Source organism: Anomaloglossus baeobatrachus, chromosome 9 (genome assembly GCF_048569485.1).
Source record: "Anomaloglossus baeobatrachus isolate aAnoBae1 chromosome 9, aAnoBae1.hap1, whole genome shotgun sequence".
Classification (NCBI taxonomy): domain Eukaryota; kingdom Metazoa; phylum Chordata; class Amphibia; order Anura; family Aromobatidae; genus Anomaloglossus; species Anomaloglossus baeobatrachus.
The window spans coordinates 160,300,693-160,324,311 of NC_134361.1; positions in this window are offsets into that span (position 1 = coordinate 160,300,693).

Sequence of the window (23,619 nt, forward strand, 5' to 3'; positions counted from 1 at the left end):
GACCCCCGGTCGCAGGGGATCGTGGCTCGGGGGCTCGGATCTGTCAAGCAGGACAGTCAGTGGCCTTGCACCATCACCGGGCTGGGACAAGGCACAATGGGGTACGTGGACCCTAGGTCAGGGAGTAGCTGCATGCAACTCGATAATTCACCCGTGGAGAACGGAGCCTTCAAGATTCATTCCCAACCACTCCAAAATTGGGGCACTAGCGCAACGAGGGGGATAGGACTTTCCATTGAAAACAGTCCAGAAAATCCCAAGTGTGAGCCCTGAGTGCAAGCTCCCATACTTAGCCACAGTGGGGAACGGGACCCGGCAAGTTTCACACTGTCATGGATAACCAGGCAGCACCATTGGGGACGGGACCCGAACTGACTCCCCTCAGCGGCAGTGGTGTCCAGAGACTTGGTTTAACCAGTTGTCGGTGTCTGCTTAATGGACTGAGTGAGTACAAGAGTGAGACCTGCATCCCACAGCCTCTTTCCCCCACACCAAGACCCGGGCCATTCCCCCCTACCCGTGGAGGGTTCTAACACCTTGCTGCCCTGTTCCATAATCCCCGGGTACTCCCAACTGCAGCGGTGGTACTCTTAATTACGACACACCACGGCTGGCGTCACGAACTCTATAATCCCTTGTAAATACCCCCTTCATTTGAGTGACCGCACGACCCTCGGGTCCGGAGACCCTCGAGCCACTGAGAACCCGGATCCGAGCAGCTCGGCTGCTGCCACGTGGGCTGGCACATTACTATGACCCGACGACCGCCAGAGGAGTTGCTGGTGACCAGGACGAGCAAATACCCGCTGATGGGGATCTGGATGTGGACTGTTCGAGTCCAGGGAGCCTGGTGTTCGAGCCGGGGTGCAGCATGGCTGTCGCTGCACAACGGGCTGTCATGGATGAGGAGGTCCACGCAGCCTGTCAGGCCACCGTGCAGTAGCTGGTGCGGGAGCAGCAAGAGTAGGCAACCAAAAGAAAGCAGGTGAAGGCCCGCGATCTGCAAGTGTCGCGGGCGGGGAGGGGACGCTGCGCTCACCGCGCTCGGGTCCGGCGCTGCTGCTTCGCTTGCTGCTTGGTGGCTCGAGCGGTGGGCCGGATCCGGGGACTCGGCCGGCGCTCCTCGCCCGTGAGTGAAAAGGGGGTGGTTTGGGGATGTTGTCCGTGACGCCACCCACGGTTTGTGGTGAGGTTGGGGACACCACCGCTGCTCTGGACGGGAATCCCGGGAGCGATGACAGGGAGCAGCCAAGATGTTTCTCTCCCCTCCATTGGTAGGGGGTTTTGGTGGTCCCAGGGCCCGGTGATGGTGACTGGAAGGTGGATGGCAGGGTTTGGTAAGGTGCAGGGTCGCGGGAGGGTAGCGCGGTGCCAGACGGCATGATGGTACTCACTCAGCCAATGATGTAGACGGAGTCTCTGGTAAAACAAATGTCTGGATGGACGGGTCCCGCAGGCAGCTGCGGTGTTTTTCCCCTGACCCCAGGTTGGTAGTGTAAGTCCTTTCCTGCACCTTCTTGTACGCTCCTCCTGTGCTCCGGTTTCCAACTGGCTCCCCGGTTCGGTACCGGACGGGCCACCACCCTGTCCCGGCTACCTATGGTTCCACTAAGACTGTCTTCCCGACTCCCGCAGACGGCCACTACCGTCTGCCTGACAGGCTACACGAGGGCCCTAGGCTCCAACCTAGGCCCCAGTCTGCGTCTGTCTTTCTGCAGACCTCCTCTCTCTTCCTCTCCCTGGACTTGTCTCTGTTGTTTCCTGCCTCAGACCAGCTAGACTCTTCGGTGGGCATGTCCATCTGCCTGACTCCGCACACCTGGTGTGTCTGTCTGAACCCGAGGGAGGAAATCAGGTCTCACTGGAGATGACTGCTGTGACCTGCTGGGGGTGGGGGTGTGTGTGTGTTGTTACCTGTGGCCCCTGGCTAGTCCAGGGCGCCACATTCCCCCTTGGTTAAATGCAGACCGTCCGCGGGCTGCCCGTCCATCACCAGTTTTATTTTCACAACTGAAAAAGAAAATAAACAAGCATGTTCAGAAATCTTCCTTTACGGGAGGCATATCACTTCAACCATTGCAACAACAATAAAACACTTTTAATAATAACAACGTAACGGGTCCTTCAGTCACCCACCCAAACAACCTGGTCCTGATGCTGCCCCTAAGAAGTGGGCAGCACCCCTTGACCCCAGTCCAGGAATGGGTCCAGATTTGTTAACGGGACGGGTACTTCACTGCCGTTGTGGCCGGGTGGACTGCCGGAGCCGTCATCATCTCCGTTGCGGCCGGGCGGACTGCCGGGGCCGTCGTCATCAGCGGTGCGGCCGGGATGGAAGTCGGGGCCGGTGGCAGGGCGGTGACAAAGGTAAGGCCTGGGGACCCCAGGTCTGGGCCCTCCCTCACAGACGCTGCAAGCTCCGCTACCGGTAACAGGGGTAACGGGTCGGTCGGGGCCTTGGACGCGGGCATGGGCACTGAGGTTTCAGCGGTGTCGGACGGACGAGACATCTCGTGCAGCGGTGCTCCAGGAACCAAATACTTTCAGAGTCCTGGCGTCCCTGCTTCCACAGCCGCGGTTCACATGCGGCCGGACGCCATCCTTGCCCCCTTGGTTTCTTTCCGGCACCTCCTCTTCAGGGGCGGAGCTTCGGCTTTCGCGCCTCCACTGCTCGGGAAGTGCTCGAGCGGGGAACTTTTCGCGCCCAAGATGGCGGCTTCTAAAATTTTTCAGCCGGACACCTCCGGCGGGACACAAGGCGCACTTCTACCAGGCGGTAGAACGGTAAGATCCTGTTCGTGACGCCAAGTTGTCGCGGGCGGGGAGAGGACGCTGTGCTCACCATGCTCGGCTCCGGCGCTGCTGCTGCTTCGCTTGCTGCTTGGTGGCTCGAGTGGTGGGCCGGATCCGGGGACTCGAGCGACGCTCCTCGCCCATTTGTGAAAAGGGGATGGTTTGGTTTGGGGATGTTGTCCGTGACGCCACCCACGGTTTGTGGTGAGGTTGGGGACACCACCGCTGCTTTGGACGGGAATGCCGGGAGCGATGACAGGGAGCAGCCGAGATATTTCTCTCCCCTCCGTGGGTAGGGGGTTTTGGTGGTCCCGGGGCCCGGTGATGGTGACTGGAAGGTGGATGGCGGGGTTTGGTGAGGTGCAGGGTCGCGGGAGGGCAGCGCGGTGCCAGACGGCATGATGGTACTCACTCAGCCAATGATGTAGACGGAGTCTCTGGTAAAACAAACGGCTGGATGGACGGGTCCCGCAGGCGGCTGCGATGTTTTTCCTCTGACCCCAGGTTGGTAGTGTAAGTCCTTTCCTGCACCTTCTTGTACGCTCCTCCTGTGCTCCGGTTTCCAGCTGGCTCCCCGGTTCGGTACCGGACGTGCCACCACCCTGTCCCGGCTACCTACGGTTCCACTAAGACTGTCTTCCTGGCTCCGGCAGACGGCCACTACCGTCTGCCTGACTGGCTACACGAGGGCCCTAGGCTCCATCCAACCTAGGCCCCAGTCTGCATCTGCCTCTCTGCAGACCTCCTCTCTCTTCCTCTGCCTGGACTTGTCTCTGTTCTTTCCTGCCTCAGACCAGCTAGACTCTTCGGTGGGCGTGTCCATCTGCCTGACTTTGCCCACCTGGTGTGTCTGTCTGAACCCGAGGGAGGAAATCAGGTCTCACTGGAGATGACTGCTGTGACCTGCTGGGGGTGGGGGTGTGGGGGTGTTATTACCTGTGGCCCCTGGCAAGTCCAGGGCGCCACACAAGAAAAGCAGAACTTGCGCCATGCCAGCTGGATGGCCTGTGGGGTCCGGTACCAGGGCACCGTGGACAGTTTTGACCAACAAAAAGGCTGGGGCTTTATCTAGGATCCCAGCATGCATGCAGGAATATTTGTATCCCGCCGGGATGTATTGGACTAATGTGACGCCCTGGACTAGCCAGGTAGTCACAGGTAGACCCCCTGCACAAACACCAGCCCCTAATAAGGGGACAGCAGCCAACCTACAAAACCCTTGTCACCTCTCTCAGTGTTCAATGGTCACACCAGGGGGCGGAGGCAGGGGTTGGCCATGCCCACCCAGGAGTCCAGAGAGCCTGAGACAGGAAACAGTCAGTTTTCAGTTCAGTGAAGTGGAGTGGAGGTCTAGTTCAAGTGCAGCAGGCCTGAGGCGTCAGGTCTGCAGCGACAACACTGACTAGTGCCGGGGTCATAGCCCTGGTACCGTGGCAAGGAAGCAGACGGTGGTTGCCGCCTGCAGGAGCCGGGAAGATGGCTGGTGGAACCGTAAGGGACCGGGACAGGGTAGTGGCCCGCCGGTACCGAACCGGGGAACCAACTGGAAATCGGAGCACCAGGAGGGGTACTCAGACCCAGAATGAGGTCCAGAAGCCACTGGACCACGTCAAATTCACTGATTGAGGTCTGGACCTTAGGTCCTTTCCCGTCCCAACACCCGAAAGACGGCAACAGCCCACCGAGGGGGATAGAAAGCCAACGCACAGGCAGACAGATCCCATGGGCCAGCGCCTGCGGGCAAACGGGTTCTCCGACACACATCAAGCCGGGGAGCGGACTACCATTGTTGAAGCATAGGCAGTCAAATTCTACAAAGAGGTGCAGGAGAAAGGCGGGAACCACCAACCTGAGTAAGGGGCAAAGCGCAACCGGCTGTGGGCACCAACCATCATCCTTTTTGGTTTACCAGAGACTCCGGTGTATCTGTCATAGTGAGTACAACACTGCCCTCGGGCCGCACACTGCACCACACCATGTTTCATCTTTCCCGCACCTCACCACTAGAGATGAGCGAACCGGTCCCGGTTCGGCTCGAGGTCGGCTCGCCGAACGGGGGTCCCGTTCGAGTTCGGTTCGTCGAACGTTCGACAAACCGAACTTCGAACGCATAGGCTAGAATGGGAGGCAATCACACACACATAAAAATGCATGATAAATGTACACAAACAGTTAATAAACATTGCCATAACACTTACCGGTCCTCGCAATCCCTTCTGCACTCTGTCTCCTGCCGCTATTCCATCCGATGATCGCTGAATCCTCCCGGTGACCTGCACTGCCAGCAGAGATGCAGGACCTATCGTGACGTCAAAATAGCCATGTGACCAGTCACGTGGCTATTATCTCATTGGCTACAGACTGGTCACATGACTATGACACGTCATGTAGGACCTGCGAGTGCATCTCTCCGGTACACGGTGCACATATGTGTATCGCCGTGTACCGGCGACATGCTCTAGCACACGGTCGACTCCCCGTTCCGTTAGGGACCGGCTGACACAGCCGGTCATTAACGGAGATCACCGTTGCCATAGCAACGCAGTTAGCGGTGACGTCACCGCTAACCGCGGCTCCGAGAGCACCGTTGCTATGGTAACGCGTCTGTCAGCGTTACCGCTAGCAGCCAGCACTGATCACTCATGGAGTGAAGGCTGCACGCTGCTTCCCGATTGTAGTGATGATTGTAGTGAGGATGGAGGTTCCCCAGCCCCAAGTGATGAGCTGGTGAATTTCATCCTCACTACAATCGTCACTACTACTACACTAGAAAGAAAGAAGACAGAAGAGCAGGATCGTGGAGGGCTGACAGGGGGTAATAAAGATGGAGTCTCAAATGTGTCTGTGTATTTATTTCTATTAAAGTATTTTTTCTCTGTGTGGTGTCTTTTTTTTAACCCTTTATTGGAGATTCTTAATGGCCGGGTCAAACGTGCCTGACATTAAGAATCTCTGGCTTAATACTGGCTAGTAAAACAAAGCCAGTATTAACTCATGATTACCCAACAAGCCACCCGGCTCCAGGGCTGTTGGAAGAGTTGGATACAGCGCCAGATGATGGCGCTTCTATGAGAGCGCCATTTTCTGGGACGGCTGCGGACTGAAACCCGCAGCAGAGGCGCCCACAAACCTCGGGCTAACCTGTGCTGCGGATTCCAATCCCCAGCTGCCTAGTTGTACCCGGCTGGACACAAAAATGGGGCGAAGCCCACGTCATTTGTTTTTTAATTATTTCATGAAATAAGTGAAATAATTAAAAAAAAACGGGCTTCCCTATATTTTTGGTTCCCAGCCGGGTACAAATAGGCAACTGGGGGTTGGAGGCAGCCCGTGGCTGCCAGCTGTACCTGGCTAGCATACAAAAATATGGCGAAGGTTGGCCTGAGCTTTTTGGGCCCCACTGCTGCAAATTGCAGACTGCAGCCGCCTCAGAAAATGGCATTTTCATAGAAGCGCCATCTTCTGGCGCTGTATCCAACTCTTCCAGCACCTGCCTGCTATACCTGGCTAGCATACAAAAATATGGCGAAACTCACGTCCTTTTTTTGTAGTTTTTTGGCAAAAAAAATAAAAAATGCTTCCCTGGATTTTCCATTGCCAGTGAAGGTAACACCAAGCAGTGGGGGTTAGCAGCCAGTAGCTGCTTGGATTACCCTTAGCTAGCAATACAAAAAATGCAGCGGGAGCCCATATTTATTTTTTTTAATTATTTATATAAATAACTAAAAATAAAATGGGCTTCCCTGTATTTTGATTGCTGGACATCACAGTGCTGTAAAAATAAATCTTTAAAAAAATGACGTAGCGCTCCGCGGTATTTTTGATTCTCAGCGCAGATAAAGCAGACAGCTATGGGTTGCCACCCCCATCTGCCTGCCGTTACCTTGGTTGGCAATCAAAATACAGGGAAGCCCATTAATTTTTTCTATTTAAAAAATAGTTAAAAAAAAAAAATGACGTTGGGTCCCCCCATTTTTGATAGCCAGCTAGGGTAAAGCAGACGGCTGTAGCCTGAAAACCACAGCTGGCAGCTTTACCGTGGTTGGGGATCCAATGTGGAGGTCCCCTCAGGCTCTTTTTTATAATTATTTTATAAATATTAATAATTACACAAAAAAAGTAGGGTCCCCTCCAAATTGGATCACCAGCCAAGGTAAAGCGGACAGCTGTGGTCTGGTATTCTCAGGGTGGGAAGGTCCATAGTTATTGGGCCTTCACAGCCTAAAAATAGCAGGCCGCAGGCACCCCAGACGTAGCGCATCCACTAGATGCACCAATCCTGGCACTTCACCCCAGCTCATCCCGTGCCCTGGTGCAGTGGCAAACGGGGTAATAAATACTAGCTGTAAAGTCACCTGAGATCAAGCCCAGCAGTTTGTGATGTCATGGCGTCTATTAGATACCCAACATCATAAACTGTCAGTACTAACAAAAACAAAAAATCGACAAAAGAAATTTGTTTGAAAAAACAGTCCCCAAAACATTTCCTCTTTCACCAATTTATTGTAAGAAAAAAAATAAAGGGGTCCCACGACGACTCTGGACCGTCTAGAATATGGGGGGAGACACTCAGGGAACGTATCCCCCATTTTCTAGGAGTGCGGACCCTTCATGTGAGGAGTGTGGGTGCAATGAATCTGCACTCACTCTCCCCGGGTCCACAGCAGCAGAGTCCATGTCGTAATGGTTGCTACCAAAGCTGCAATGCCCTGCTCATGAGGTAAGGGCATGCCTAATCAGGAGAACTACTGTAGAGGAAGCTCTGCTCACTGGTATATAGGTGCTCAGAGGTAATAATAGATAAAATTAGTGAGTAACCTTGGCACTCTAAATCTCCCAGACTAAGGGTATGTGCGCACTAGGCGTTTTTTTCACGCTGCGTTTTTATGTGCGTTTTTGTCTAAAAAACGCACCCGCGGCTAAAAAACGCGGCAAAAACGCATGCGTTTTTGCCGCGATTTGGTGCGTTTTTTGCTGCGCTTTTGCTCACTGCGTTTTTAATCAGTGCACAATGCCATTAAAGATTGTTGATGAAAAAAAAAAAAAAAAAGGTCTGATGTCATTTCCTTCTTCAAAATGTTCATTGTATGCAGGAGAGCAGACAGCTGCAGAACTAGTGTATGCAGGAGAGCAGACAGCAGCTGCAGAACTACAAGTCTCAGCATCCTCCATTCACTAGTGTAAGCAGGAGAGCAGACAGCAGCTGCAGAACTACAAGTCTCAGCATCCTCCATTCACTAGTGTATGCAGGAGAGCAGACAGCAGCTGCAGAACTACAAGTCTCAGCATCCTCCATTCACTAGTGTATGGAGGAGAGCAGACAGCAGCTGCAGAACTACAAGTCTCAGCATCCTCCATTCACTAGTGTATGCAGGAGAGCAGACAGCAGCTGCAGAACTACAAGTCTCAGCATCCTCCATTCACTAGTGTATGGAGGAGAGCAGACAGCAGCTGCAGAACTACAAGTCTCAGCATCCTCCATTCACTAGTGTATGCAGGAGAGCAGACAGCAGCTGCAGAACTACAAGGCTCAGCATCCTCCATCCAGGACTGTATGCAGTTTTTTGCCCAAAAAGAAAAAAAAAATGACATGGGCTTCGCCATATTTTTGTATGCTAGCTGGGTACAGCAGGCAGGTACGGGCTGCCCCCAACCCCCAGCTGCCTATTTGTACCCGGCTGGGAACCAAAAATATAGAGAAGCCCTTTTTTTTTAATTATTTCATGAAATAATTAAAAAAAAAAAATGACGTGGGCTTCGCCTAATTTTTGAGTCCAGCCGGGTACAACTAGGCAGCTGGGGATTGGAATCCACAGTGCAGGGTGCCCATGCTTTCTGGGCACCCCCACTGCGAATTGCAGTCCGCAGCCACCCCAGAAAATGGCGCTTTCATAGAAGCGCCATCTTCTGGCGCTGTATCCAACTCTTCTAGCTGCCCTGATGCCGGGTGGCTAGCTAGGTAATAATGGAGTTAGGGCTAGCTGTATATTATCAGCTAGCCCTAAGCCCGAAATTCATGGTGTCACGCCAATATTAGACATGGCCACCATGAATTTCTAGTAATGATAAAAAAAAAACACAACACAGAGAAAAATATTTTTATTAGAAATAAAACACAACACAATTAGTGACTCCATCTTTATTGAAATAAACCCCCCTCTGCAGTAATCCTGGGTCAGGGTCCCGCGCCGTCCAATCAGGATCCAATATCATCTGATCGGTTTGCTGGAAGGCAAAGCGATCAGATGATGTGTCAGGTTCCAGGATGTGAATCACATGACACATCAGCTGATTGTATAAAAGCCGGTTATACAATCAGCTGATGCATCAGTAGAAAAAAAAAAAAAAAAATACATACTCACTTATGTGCTGTGGTGATTACCGGCAGCTCCTGGAGCGATCGATTGGACAGGAGTCTGATCCTATACGATCGCTGCAAGAGCTGCCGGTAATCAGCTGATGAAGTCCCCTGACGGCAGGATCAGCTGATAGCCGGCCGGGCGCGAAAAAGCCGGCGACACCGCGATCAGCTGATGCGTCAGGTGACTGCATCAGGTGATCAGCGCCAGGTCCTGCAAGCAAGGTCCTGCCCCGGGGAGACTGCACACAGCCAGAGCGGCGGTACCGGGAGGAGCTGGGAGCGGGCATGGCACCGGGACCCTGCGGACAGGTGAGTATATGACATTTTTTTTTTTCTACTGTTCACTTTGTTTTTCGCCGCTGCCTCCACCTCCCGCCCAGACATGGCGCCGCACGGAGCTGACGTGCACAGGACGGGAGGTGGAGGCAGCGGTGACGGTACCGGGAGGATTCACGCTTCTGTGTTTACCAACAGAAGGAATCCTCTTCCTGTACACGTCACTGTAGTACCCACCCCTTGCGTTTATAGCTGCGTTTTTAGTCATAGAAACGCGGCTATATGCGTTATTCATTGCGTTTTTAACATCTCATTGAATTCAATGAGTGAAAAACGCAGTGGAAAACGCAGAAATAATTGACATGCTGCGTTTTTGTGGTCACCACAAAAACGCAGCTAAAAAAAATTGCTGTGTGAGGACAGCACTTCTGAAAACCCATTGACATTGCTGGGGAAGCAATGTCACTGCGTTTTCAGCACAAAAACGCGGTAAAAAACGCCGCTAAAAACGCGGCAAAAACGCCTAGTGCGCACAAGGCCTAAGTCAGTAAGTCACAATGGATAGTAATGCAAAATCACTCTTTATTGGTCCGTATTAAGAACATTTTTTTTTTCATAAGCATTTATGTTTTTGTCCAAAACAAGTTACAAATGACGTTTCGGCCTGAGCCTTCGTCAGATTGGACTTATCTGCATGTAATCATGAAAAATGACAATAATCAGTATCACATAAGAGTGAGAGAACAATAACATAAACTCGAACAATGTAGAGGTACAATTGGGATGCAGCAAAAAAATTGCAACACAGCAAGAAATGAAACACATGATACAAATGTCATAATACAGTACAAGGACAATATAGTAATGACAAATATGGGGTCAGAGTAGACTTAGACAGCTCTGGTACGAAAGAGATGTCAATCATAAAGTAACATGTGCAGTAGGTGTAGAGCTACAGTATGCATGGCAGAGCTAATGGGTAGACTGACCATAGAAAAAGAACGGAGAAAAAGTGGAGAATAAGTGGAGAAAAAGTGGAGAAAAAGTGGAGAAAAAGTGGAGAAAAAGTGGAGAAAAAGTGGAGAATAAGTGGAGAAAAAGTGGAGAAAAAGTGGAGAAAAAGTGGAGAATAAGTGGAGAATAAGTGGAGAATAAGTGGAGAATAAGTGGAGAAAAAGTGGAGAAAAAGTGGAGAAAAAGTGGAGAAAAAGTGGAGAAAAAGTGGAGAAAAAGTGGAGAAAAAGTGGAGAAAAAGTGGAGAAAAAGTGGAGAATAAGTGGAGAAAAAGTGGAGAAAAAGTGGAGAATAAGTGGAGAATAAGTGGAGAAAAAGTGGAGAAAAAGTGGAGAAAAAGTGGAGAAAAAGTGGAGAAAAAGTGGAGAAAAAGTGGAGAAAAAGTGGAGAAAAAGTGGAGAATAAGTGGAGAAAAAGTGGAGAAAAAGTGGAGAATAAGTGGAGAATAAGTGGAGAAAAAGTGGAGAAAAAGTGGAGAATAAATGGAGAAAAAGTGGAGAAAAAGTGGAGAATAAATGGAGAAAAAGTGGAGAAAAAGTGGAGAAAAAGTGGAGAATAAGTGGAGAAAAAGTGGAGAAAAAATGGAGAAAAAGTGGAGAATAAGTGGAGAAAAAGTGGAGAAAAAGTGGAGAAAAAGTGGAGAAAAAGTGGAGAAAAAGTGGAGAAAAAGTGGAGAATAAATGGAGAAAAAGTGGAGAAAAAGTGGAGAATAAATGGAGAAAAAGTGGAGAAAAAGTGGAGAAAAAAATGGAGAAAAAGTGAAGAAAAAGTGGAGAATAAATGGAGAAAAAGTGGAGAAAAAGTGGAGAAAAAGTGGAGAAAAAGTGGAGAAAAAGTGGAGAAAAAGTGGAGAATAAATGGAGAAAAAGTGGAGAAAAAGTGGAGAATAAATGGAGAAAAAGTGGAGAAAAAGTGGAGAAAAAAATGGAGAAAAAGTGGAGAAAAAGTGGAGAATAAATGGAGAAAAAGTGGAGAATAAGTGGAGAAAAAGTGGAGAAAAAGTGGAGAATAAGTGGAGAAAAAGTGGAGAATAAATGGAGAAAAAGTGGAGAAAAAGTGGAGAATAAATGGAGAAAAAGTGGAGAAAAAGTGGAGAATAAATGGAGAAAAAGTGGAGAAAAAGTGGAGAAAAAGTGGAGAAAAAGTGGAGAAAAAGTGGAGAATAAGTGGAGAAAAAGTGGAGAAAAAGTGGAGAATAAATGGAGAAAAAGTGGAGAAAAAGTGGAGAATAAATGGAGAAAAAGTGGAGAAAAAGTGTAGAAAAAGTGGAGAAAAAGTGGAGAATAAGTGGAGAAAAAGTGGAGAAAAAGTGGAGAATAAGTGGAGAAAAAGTGGAGAAAAAGTGGAGAAAAAGTGGAGAAAAAGTGGAGAAAAAGTGGAGAAAAAGTGGAGAATAAATGGAGAATAAATGGAGAAAAAGTGGAGAAGAAGTGGAGAATAAATGGAGAAAAAGTGGAGAAAAAGTGGAGAAAAAGTGGAGAAAAAGTGGAGAAAAAGTGGAGAATAAATGGAGAAAAAGTGGAGAAAAAGTGGAGAATAAATGGAGAAAAAGTGGAGAAAAAAAGGAGAAAAAGTGGAGAATAAATGGAGAAAAAGTGGAGAATAAGTGGAGAAAAAGTGGAGAATAAATGGAGAAAAAGTGGAGAAAAAGTGGAGAATAAATGGAGAAAAAGTGGAGAAAAAGTGGAGAATAAATGGAGAAAAAGTGGAGAAAAAGTGGAGAAAAAGTGGAGAAAAAGTGGAGAAAAAGTGGAGAATAAGTGGAGAAAAAGTGGAGAAAAAGTGGAGAATAAATGGAGAAAAAGTGGAGAAAAAGTGGAGAATAAATGGAGAAAAAGTGGAGAAAAAGTGGAGAAAAAGTGGAGAAAAAGTGGAGAAAAAGTGGAGAATAAGTGGAGAAAAAGTGGAGAAAAAGTGGAGAAAAAGTGGAGAATAAGTGGAGAAAAAGTGGAGAAAAAGTGGAGAAAAAGTGGAGAAAAAGTGGAGAAAAAGTGGAGAATAAATGGAGAATAAATGGAGAAAAAGTGGAGAAGAAGTGGAGAATAAATGGAGAAAAAGTGGAGAAAAAGTGGAGAAAAAGTGGAGAAAAAGTGGAGAAAAAGTGGAGAAAAAGTGGAGAATAAATGGAGAAAAAGTGGAGAAAAAGTGGAGAATAAATGGAGAAAAAGTGGAGAAAAAAAGGAGAAAAAGTGGAGAATAAATGGAGAAAAAGTGGAGAAAAAGTGGAGAAAAAAATGGAGAAAAAGTGGAGAAAAAGTGGAGAAAAAGTGGAGAAAAAGTGGAGAAAAAGTGGAGAATAAGTGGAGAATAAGTGGAGAAAAAAATGGAGAAAAAGTGGAGAAAAAGTGGAGAAAAAGTGGAGAAAAAGTGGAGAAAAAGTGGAGAATAAATGGAGAAAAAGTGGAGAAAAAGTGGAGAATAAATGGAGAAAAAGTGGAGAAAAAGTGGAGAAAAAGTGGAGAAAAAGTGAACTCGAACAATGTAGAGGTACAATTGGGATGCAGCAAAAAAATTGCAACACAGCAAGAAATGAAACACATGATACAAATGTCATAATACAGTACAAGGACAATATAGTAATGACAAATATGGGGTCAGAGTAGACTTAGACAGCTCTGGAACGAAAGAGATGTCAATCATAAAGTAACATGTGCAGTAGGTGTAGAGCTACAGTATGCATGGCAGAGCTAATGGGTAGACCGACCATAGAAAAAGAACGGAGAAAAAGTGGAGAATAAGTGGAGAAAAAGTGGAGAAAAAGTGGAGAAAAAGTGGAGAAAAAGTGGAGAAAAAGTGGAGAAAAAGTGGAGAATAAGTGGAGAAAAAGTGGAGAAAAAGTGGAGAAAAAGTGGAGAATAAGGGGAGAAAAAGTGGAGAAAAAGTGGAGAATAAGTGGAGAAAAAGTGGAGAAAAAGTGGAGAAAAAGTGGAGAAAAAGTGGAGAAAAAGTGGAGAATAAATGGAGAAAAAGTGGAGAAAAAGTGAAGAATAAATGGAGAAAAAGTGGAGAAAAAGTGGAGAAAAAGTGGAGAAAAAAATGGAGAAAAAGTGGAGAAAAAGTGGAGAAAAAGTGGAGAATAAGTGGAGAAAAAGTGGAGAAAAAGTGGAGAAAAAGTGGAGAAAAAGTGGAGAATAAATGGAGAAAAAAATGGAGAAAAAGTGGAGAAAAAGTGGAGAATAAGTGGAGAATAAGTGGAGAAAAAGTGGAGAAAAAGTGGAGAAAAAGTGGAGAAAAAGTGGAGAATAAATGGAGAAAAAGTGGAGAAAAAGTGGAGAATAAATGGAGAAAAAGTGGAGAAAAAGTGGAGAAAAAAATGGAGAAAAAGTGGAGAAAAAGTGGAGAATAAATGGAGAAAAAGTGGAGAATAAGTGGAGAAAAAGTGGAGAAAAAGTGGAGAAAAAGTGGAGAAAAAGTGGAGAAAAAGTGGAGAAAAAGTGGAGAATAAATGGAGAAAAAGTGGAGAAAAAGTGGAGAAAAAGTGGAGAAAAAGTGGAGAATAAATGGAGAAAAAAATGGAGAAAAAGTGGAGAAAAAGTGGAGAATAAATGGAGAAAAAGTGGAGAAAAAGTGGAGAAAAAAATGGAGAAAAAGTGGAGAAAATGTGGAGAATAAATGGAGAAAAAGTGGAGAAAAAGTGGAGAATAAATGGAGAAAAAGTGGAGAAAAAGTGGAGAAAAAAATGGAGAAAAAGTGGAGAAAAAGTGGAGAATAAATGGAGAAAAAGTGGAGAAAAAGTGGAGAAAAAAATGGAGAAAAAGTGGAGAAAAAGTGGAGAAAAAGTGGAGAAAAAGTGGAGAATAAGTGGAGAAAAAAATGGAGAAAAAGTGGAGAAAAAGTGGAGAAAAAGTGGAGAAAAAGTGGAGAAAAAGTGGAGAATAAATGGAGAAAAAGTGGAGAAAAAGTGGAGAATAAATGGAGAAAAAGTGGAGAAAAAGTGGAGAAAAAGTGGAGAAAAAAATGGAGAAAAAGTGGAGAAAAAGTGGAGAATAAGTGGAGAAAAAAATGGAGAAAAAGTGGAGAAAAAGTGGAGAATAAGTGGAGAAAAAGTGGAGAATAAGTGGAGAAAAAGTGGAGAAAAAGTGGAGAAAAAGTGGAGAAAAAGTGGAGAAAAAGTGGATAAAAAGTGGAGAAAAAGTGGCGAAAAAAATGGAGAAAAAGTAGAGAAAAAGTGGAGAATAAGTGGAGAAAAAGTGGAGAAAAAGTGGAGAAAAAAATGGAGAAAAAGTGGAGAAAAAGTGGAGAAAAAGTGGAGAAAAAGTGGAGAATAAGTGGAGAAAAAGTGGAGAAAAAGTGGAGAAAAAGTGGAGAATAAGTGGAGAAAAAGTGGAGAATAAATGGAGAAAAAAATGGAGAAAAAGTGGAGAAAAAGTGGAGAATAAGTGGAGAAAAAGTGGAGAAAAAGTGGAGAAAAAGTGGAGAAAAAGTGGAGAAAAAGTGGAGAATAAATGGAGAAAAAGTGGAGAAAAAGTGGAGAATAAATGGAGAAAAAGTGGAGAAAAAGTGGAGAAAAAAATGGAGAAAAAGTGGAGAAAAAGTGGAGAATAAATGGAGAAAAAGTGGAGAAAAAGTGGAGAAAAAGTGGAGAAAAAGTGGAGAAAAAGTGGAGAATAAGTGGAGAAAAAGTGGAGAAAAAGTGGAGAAAAAGTGGAGAAAAAGTGGAGAAAAAGTGGAGAAAAAGTGGAGAATAAATGGAGAATAAATGGAGAAAAAGTGGAGAAAAAGTGGAGAAAAAGTGGAGAATAAGTGGAGAAAAAAATGGAGAAAAAGTGGAGAAAAAGTGGAGAAAAAGTGGAGAATAAGTGGAGAAAAAGTGGAGAAAAAGTGGAGAAAAAGTGGAGAAAAAGTGGAGAAAAAGTGGAGAATAAATGGAGAATAAATGGAGAAAAAGTGGAGAATAAATGGAGAAAAAGTGGAGAAAAAGTGGAGAATAAGTGGAGAAAAAAATGGAGAAAAAGTGGAGAAAAAGTGGAGAAAAAGTGGAGAATAAGTGGAGAAAAAAATGGAGAAAAAGTGGAGAAAAAGTGGAGAATAAGTGGAGAATAAGTGGAGAAAAAAATGGAGAAAAAGTGGAGAAAAAGTGGAGAAAAAGTGGAGAATAAGTGGAGAAAAAGTGGAGAAAAAGTGGAGAAAAAGTGGAGAAAAAGTGGAGAAAAAGTGGAGAATAAATGGAGAAAAAGTGGAGAAAAAGTGGAGAATAAATGGAGAAAAAGTGGAGAATAAGTGGAGAAAAAGTGGAGAAAAAGTGGAGAAAAAGTGGAGAATAAATGGAGAAAAAAATGGAGAAAAAGTGGAGAAAAAGTGGAGAATAAGTGGAGAAAAAGTGGAGAAAAAGTGGAGAAAAAGTGGAGAAAAAGTGGAGAATAAATGGAGAAAAAAATGGAGAAAAAGTGGAGAAAAAGTGGAGAATAAATGGAGAAAAAGTGGAGAAAAAGTGGAGAAAAAAATGGAGAAAAAGTGGAGAAAAAGTGGAGAATAAATGGAGAAAAAGTGGAGAAAAAGTGGAGAATAAATGGAGAAAAAGTGGAGAAAAAGTGGAGAAAAAGTGGAGAAAAAAATGGAGAAAAAGTGGAGAAAAAGTGGAGAAAAAGTGGAGAAAAAGTGGAGAATAAGTGGAGAAAAAGTGGAGAAAAAGTGGAGAAAAAGTGGATAAAAAGTGGAGAAAAAGTGGAGAAAAAAATGGAGAAAAAGTGGAGAAAAAGTGGAGAATAAGTGGAGAAAAAGTGGAGAAAAAGTGGAGAAAAAGTGGAGAAAAAGTGGAGAAAAAGTGGAGAAAAAGTGGAGAAAAAGTGGAGAAAAAAAATGGAGAATAAGTGGAGAATAAGTGGAGAATAAATGGAGAAAAAAATGGAGAAAAAGTGGAGAATAAGTGGAGAATAAATGGAGAAAAAGTGGAGAAAAAGTGGAGAAAAAGTGGAGAAAAAGTGGAGAAAAAAATGGAGAAAAAGTGGAGAAAAAGTGGAGAATAAATGGAGAAAAAGTGGAGAAAAAGTGGAGAAAAAAATGGAGAAAAAGTGGAGAAAAAGTGGAGAAAAAGTGGAGAAAAAGTGGAGAATAAGTGGAGAAAAAGTGGAGAAAAAGTGGAGAAAAAGTGGAGAAAAAATGGAGAAAAAGTGGAGAATAAATGGAGAATAAATGGAGAAAAAGTGGAGAAAAAGTGGAGAAAAAATGGAGAAAAAGTGGAGAAAAAAATGGAGAAAAAGTGGAGAAAAAGTGGAGCACCCTTTGGTGCCTTTCATGTGGCACTAAGGGGTGCTTAGCTTTGTATTTAGCCAAAAAAATGAAAAAAAAAATGACGTAGGGTTCCCCCTAGTTTTGTAGCCAGCTAGGGTAAAGCAGACGGCTGCAGCCTGCAGACCACAGCTGGCAACCTCACCTTGGCTGGTAATCCAAAACTGAGGGCACCCCACGCTGTTATTTTAAATTAAATAAATAATTTTAAAAAAAAACCACGTAGGGGTCCCCCAAAATTGGATCACCAGCCAAGGTAAAGCAGACAGCTGGGGCCTGATATTCTCAGACTAGGGAGGTCCATGGTTATTGGACTCTCCCAAGCCTAAAAATAGCAGGCCGCAGCCGCCCCAGAAGTGGCGCATCCATTAGATGCGCCAATCCTGGTGCTTCGCCCCAGCTCATCCCGCGCCCTGGTGCGGTGGCAAACGGGGTAATATATGGGGTTAATACCAGATGTGTAATGTCACCTGGCATCAAGCCCTGGGGTTGGTGAGGTCAGGCGTCTATCAGATACCCGACATCACCAACCCAGTCAGTAATAAAAAAAAATAGACGACAAACACATTTTTATTTGAAAAAACACTCCCCAAAACATTCCCTCTTTAACCAATTTATTAGAATGAAAAACAAATCCAGGTCTGCTGTAATCCAAGGGGTTGCCATGACGATCCACACTGTCCCAGTCAATGAAGAGCAGGATGTTCCCCATTGGCTGGGAGAGCAGTGCAGTGACCTGAGCTAACATCAATGGGTCAGCCCAGGTCACTGCAGGGCATGACAAGTGCTGCTGTCAGCGAGGTACATTACCTGCGCTGATCTCCAGCACTGCCGACAGCCCCTGTCACTGAGTTCAATGACCGGCGCCTTCACAGCCAAATATCGCGAGAGGTCCGTGACGTCACCGCTAGTCAGTCTCGGGTCGGAAGCGAGAGGCGATGTGACAAGCGGCGGCCATGGAGGACAGTGACAGCGCTGAGGTCGGGATGGCGGGACTTTATCACCGCAGGTAAGCCGAGCGGGGGGGGGGGGGGGGTGCGTGCGTGTGTGTGTGTGTGAGAGTGTGTGTGTGTGCGTGTATATATGTGTACATGCCGCAGGCAGGAGGGGGTGGAGCGAGCTGAGCGGGGAAGTGTGGGCTTCCTGCACGTAACTAAGATGAACATCGGGTTACTAACCAAAGCGCTTTGCTTGGATACCCGATGTTTATCTTGGTTACCAGCTTCTGGCAGGCTGCCAGCGATGGCTCCTGCACACTGTAGCTGTAAAAAGCCCTGCTTTTTGCTGCTAGAACCGTTCTCGAACGTATCTGGAACTATCGAGCTTTTGCAAAAAGCTCGAGTTCTAGTTCGATCTCGAACAGCCCTTAAAATCACTCGAGCTTAGAACTGGAGAACCTCGAACCGCGAACCGCGCTCAACTCTACTCACCACCACCGGGCCCCGGGACCATCACCCCCTGCCCATGGAGGGGTCAACACCAGGCTGCATAACATCGTCCTCGGGAGCCTAGTTAACGGCAGCGGTGGTGTCCACATTCACTACAACCCATGGGTGGCGTCACGAACTTACATCACTAAACGCCACGGCCTTGGCCGTCAACCTTCTCCACCGAAATCCCTACACGTAGCGCCAACCCCCCTTCAGAGCGACGTGAGCCCCGGGTCCGGGAGGAGCTCGAGCCACCCACCGACGAGCATGGATCCGAGTGGCTCGGCAACCAGACGAGCTTTGGGGCGGTACACATCGACTCTTCTGGCGTCACGAACAGGATTGAACCAATCCACTTACCGGTGGAAGTGCGCCTTGAAGCAGAAGTCAGCGGTGACCTGAAGCCCCCTGGGAACAGAGCGGTGCAGAAGTTTGCGCAGCTGAAAAGTGAAGCTGAACAAAGAGAGAGCGGAGTGCCAAGAAAAGACCAAGGGGGGCGGGTGAAGATCCTGTGCCATGTGACCGAGTGGATAAAGGGCAGGGACTCCAGGACTCTGCTATCCGTTGTGTTCCTGGACCCCAAGAGTGCACCATGTCCGCCCCGTCTGGCAAGCCCGAGATCCCGGAGCCCGCGCCTGGAACAGCGGCGTGGGTGGAAGCCCGGACCGCACAGATGAGCTGCCGTCTCCAAGCGCAGGTGCGTTTCCTCCTGGAGCGCTGGGCGGCCGAGATGGAGGGGATAGCCGCCGCCGTGCGGGCACGTGAAGTGGCGGCAGCTTTGAAGTGAAAGGTATGCGACCCATGCCCCTATGTCTGAGAGGGACTGGCCGCTGCGGCTGAGGGACCCGGTCTGCTTCTGCCTTCTATGCTGCCTCACCCACCACCCGTATCGGTTGCCGCTGCCTCTCCACCCGGTTCGCCACCCCCGACATCGGTGGCGGAGTCCGTCCCAGACGCCCGCGAGGATCCACCTGCAGAGGCGGCCCGCAGACGGGCACATGATCGGCCTGCACTGACCCCATTGCCCTGGAAGGACCATTCCCGGAAGGTGCCTGTACCTGATGTAGTCCTGTTGGTCCCAGAAGAAGTTGCGCCTGAAGACACCCCAGCCCCGGCAGTCCGCCTGGCCAAGAGGGAGGAGGGCGATGCCCGGAAGAAGGCCCAGCAGGTGAGGCTGGTCGCTCCCGGGTCGCAGGCCTCTGCTGAGGCCTTGCGGGGTGGCCGCTGCGAGGCAGCAGAGCCGGCCGCGATACAGCGGGGTTCCCCACGAAGGGTGTTGGTCGTTGCCGACACCGGGGAGTAGAGATGAGAGAACCAGAGATCTCGTTCGAGTTCAGTTCGGCGAACGTTCGACGAACCGAACTCGAACTGCATAGGAAACAATGGCAGGCAATCACAAACACATAAAAACACCTAGAAAACACCCTCAAAGGTGTCCAAAAGGTGACAAACAACTCACAACACAACACAAACACATGGGAAAGTGACAAGGACATATACTCATGCGAAAACAAAAGAGCTGGACAAGGAAAAAGAGGAGGAGACACAGATATAGGCATGGCACGCCCTTCTAAAATCATGTAAAACACCACAAGGTGACTCCAAGTGGAGTTCTCCCTTTTTTCCAAAAATTGGGCCACACACACACACACCCACCCCTTCAGTGGCAGCACTTGTGCCCCAGTTGTACACTTCACAGCTAGATTTGCATCAAGCACATTCAAAAATACGCCATGCTTAACCGTCCCCAGGATGACACCGGGGTAGGTAGCAAAGTCTTTCCTGATCCTAGCGCTGTGCATCTTGGATCATTTTTAAAAACAATGTAAGCAAGGGTTACTCCAAGCGGAGTCTCCCTTTTTTCCAAAAATTGGGCCACACACACACACCCACCCCTTCAGTGGCAGCACTTGTGCCCCAGTTGTACACTTCACAGGTAGATTTGCATCAAGCACATTCAAAAATACGCCATACTTAACCATCCCCAGGATGACACCGGGGTAGTTAGCTAAGTCTTTGCTGAACCATGACTTGTTCATCTTGGCTCCATTTAAAAAACACAGCAAGCAAGGGTTACTCCGAGCGGAGTCTCCTTTTTTTCCAAAAATTGGGCCCCACACACACCCACCCCATCAGTGGCAGCACTTTTGCCCCAGTTGTACACTTCACAGGTAGATTTGCATCAAGCACATTCAAAAGTGCGCCATACTTAACCATCCCCAGGATGACACCGGGGTAGTTAGCTAAGTCTTTGCTGAACCATGACTTGTTCATCTTGGCTCCTTTTAAAAAACACAGCAAGCAAGGGTTACTCCAAGCGGAGTCTCCCTTTTTTCCAAAAATTGGACCACACAGACACCCCATCAGTGGCAGCACTTGTGCCCTAGTTGTACACTTCACAGGTAGATTTGCATCAAGCACATAAAAAAATACGCCATACTTAACCGTTCCCAGGATGACCCTGGGGTAGGTAGATAAAGTCTTTGCTGAACCATGACTTGTTCATCTTGGCTCCTTTTAAAAAACACAGCAAGCAAGGGTTACTCCAAGCGGAGTCTCCCTTTTTTTCCAAACATTGGGCCACACAGACACCCCATCAGTGGCAGCACTTGTGCCCTAGTTGCAAACAGGATGTTTTGATTTGCATCAAGCACATTCCAAATCCACAAGCATTTACTCTCCCCAGGATGACACAGGGGTAGTAAATTCCTTGTGGATCCATGACTTGTTCATTTTGATGAACGTTAGTCTGTCCACATTGTCACTGGACAGACGCGTGCGCTTATCTGTCAGCACACACCCAGCAGCACTGAAGACACGTTCAGAGACAACGCTGGCAGCTGGACACGACAAAATCTCCAAGGCGTAAGTTGAGAGCTCTGGCCATTTTTCAAGATTTGAAGCCCAAAATGAGCAAGGCTCCATTTGCAAAGTCATGGCATCGATTTTCATTTGGAGATACTCCTGTATCATCCTCTCCAGCCGTTGACTATGTGTCAGACTTGTTGTCTCTGGTGGGCTTGCAAAGGATGGTCTAAAAAAATTATGAAAAGATTCAATAAAATTGCTGTTACCAGCACCAGATATGGTGCTACTGGTACGGGTAGACTGTTGAAGATGACGAGACCGTCCCATGTTTGTCAAGTTAGAACTGGGAGATTCACTCCCTGCACCTGCACGGTTGTTTGGTGGAAAAGCCGAGCTAAGATCGAGTAACAGCTTCTGCTGATACTCCTGCATACGTGCGTCCCTTTCTATGGCTGGAATTATGTCACAAAATTTGGACTTGTACCGGGGATCTAATAGTGTGGCAAGCCAGTAGTCATCATCACTTCTAATTTTGACAATACGAGGGTCATGTTGGAGGAAGTGCAGCAAGAAGGTGCTCATGTCTCTTGCGCAGCCATGCGGACCAAGTCCACGCTGTGTTTGTGGCATAGAGGTGCTAACCGTTCTTTCTTCCTCTGACATCTCCCCCCAACCTCTTTCAACTGAAATTTGACCAAGGTCTCCCTCATCCGCTGAGTCTTCCATGTCCATGGACAGTTCGTCCTCCATTTCTTCATGTTCTCCTGCACCTTCCTCAACATTTCGCCTGCTACGATGCGCCCTTGTTGATCCCTGTCCCCCATGGTCCCATGCCTGCCGCGTTGGTGATGATGAACGTCTGGACCTTGGTGATGTTGTTGTCTCTTGCGCATATGAATCCTCCTGTAGTTCCTCCCCTTCCTGTTGTCCCACCCCCTGACTCCGAATAGTGTTTAGCATGTGCTCCAGCATGTAAATGACTGGAATTGTCATGCTGATAATGGCATTGTCAGCGCTAAACATATTCGTCGCCATGTCGAAACTGTGCAGAAGGGTGCATAGGTCCTTGATCTGAGACCACTCCATCAGGGTGATCTGCCCCACCTCTGCATCTCGTTGGCCCAGGCTATATGTCATGACGTATTGTACCAGGGCTCGGCGGTGCTGCCAGAGTCGCTGTAACATGTGGAGAGTCGAATTCCAGCGTGTCGCCACATCGCATTTCAGGCGATGAACCGGCAGGCCGAAAGACTTTTGGAGCGATGCAAGTCGCTCAGCTGCGGCGGTTGAACGGCGGAAGTGAGCAGACAGTTTTCGTGCCCTGGTCAGAAGGCCATCTAGGCCGGGATAGTGTGTTAAAAATTGCTGGACAACAAGGTTCAACACGTGAGCCATACAAGGCACCTGTGTCACCTTGCCCAGGCGAAGGGCCGCACCCAGGTTTACAGCATTGTCGCACACGGCCTTACCAGGCTGCAGGTTGAGTGGAGACAACCATTTATTAAACTTAGTCTCCAGAGCTGCCCACAACTCAGCCGCTGTGTGACTCCTATTTCCAAGACATGTCAAGCTAAAGACCGCCTGATGCCGTTGCGCTCTGCTGCCAGCATAGTAATGAGGGGTGCGTGATTCCTTCTGCGCAGTGAGAACGCTGGTGGCCTGACCAGGCAGGCTTGGGGCGGAGGTGGAGGACCCAGCTGAGGTGGAGGAGGCAGAAGCAGTGGCAGAACTTGGACAGACAGAGGATTGACACACAAGTCGTGAGGACGGCAAGACTTGTGCAGCAGACCCTTCACCATCTATCACCATAGTTACCCAGTGCCCAGTCAGCGACATGTATCGTCCCTGTCCATGCTTACTGGTCCAAGTATCGGTGGTGAAATGCACCCGTTGACACATAGAGTTTCTCAAGGAAGCGGTGATGTTGTGTGCGACATTCTGGTGTAGCGCGGGCACACCTTTCTTAGAGAAGTAGTGGCGACTGGGCATCTGGTACTGGGGCACAGCGACAGACATAAGGTCTCTAAAATCCTGTGTGTCCACCAGGCGGAAAGGCAGCATTTCGGTAGCCAAGAGCTTACAGAGGGATAAAGTCAACCTCTTAGCTTTGTCATGGGTCGCAGGAAATGGCCTTTTATTTGTCCACATCTGAGGGACAGAGATCTGGCTGCTGTGTGTAGACGGTGTTGAGTAGGGTGTCCCTGGAAAAATGCAGCTTTGTGGGGAAAGTGCAGGCGTAGACATGATGTTGCCTTCATCCAACGTTGGTGCTATCGATGTCTGAGAGAGCTGTACACACGTACTTGTTTCCCCTTCCAAACCAACTGACGACCTACCAAGCAAACTGCCTGTTGCGGTTACAGTGGTGGAAGTTGTGCATGGAAAACCAGGTGTGACAGCTGTCCCCACAGTCCTAGAGATGAAGAGCGCGCGGATGAACTGGAAGGGGCAGGCGGTGGATTGTGCGCTCCGCTTGGCCGCATTGCAGCACGGTGAGCTTCCCACTGGGACATATGATATTTATTCATGTGACGATTCATGGAAGAAGTTGTCAAACTGCTGAGGTTTTGCCCTCTACTAACAGAATCATGACAAATTTTACACATCACATAATTTGGCCGATCTTTTGCTATGTCAAAAGAGGACCAGGCTAGGCAAGGCTTAGAGGGCATGCGACCTGCTGAGCCCCCCCGATTAGTGCTCAGAGGC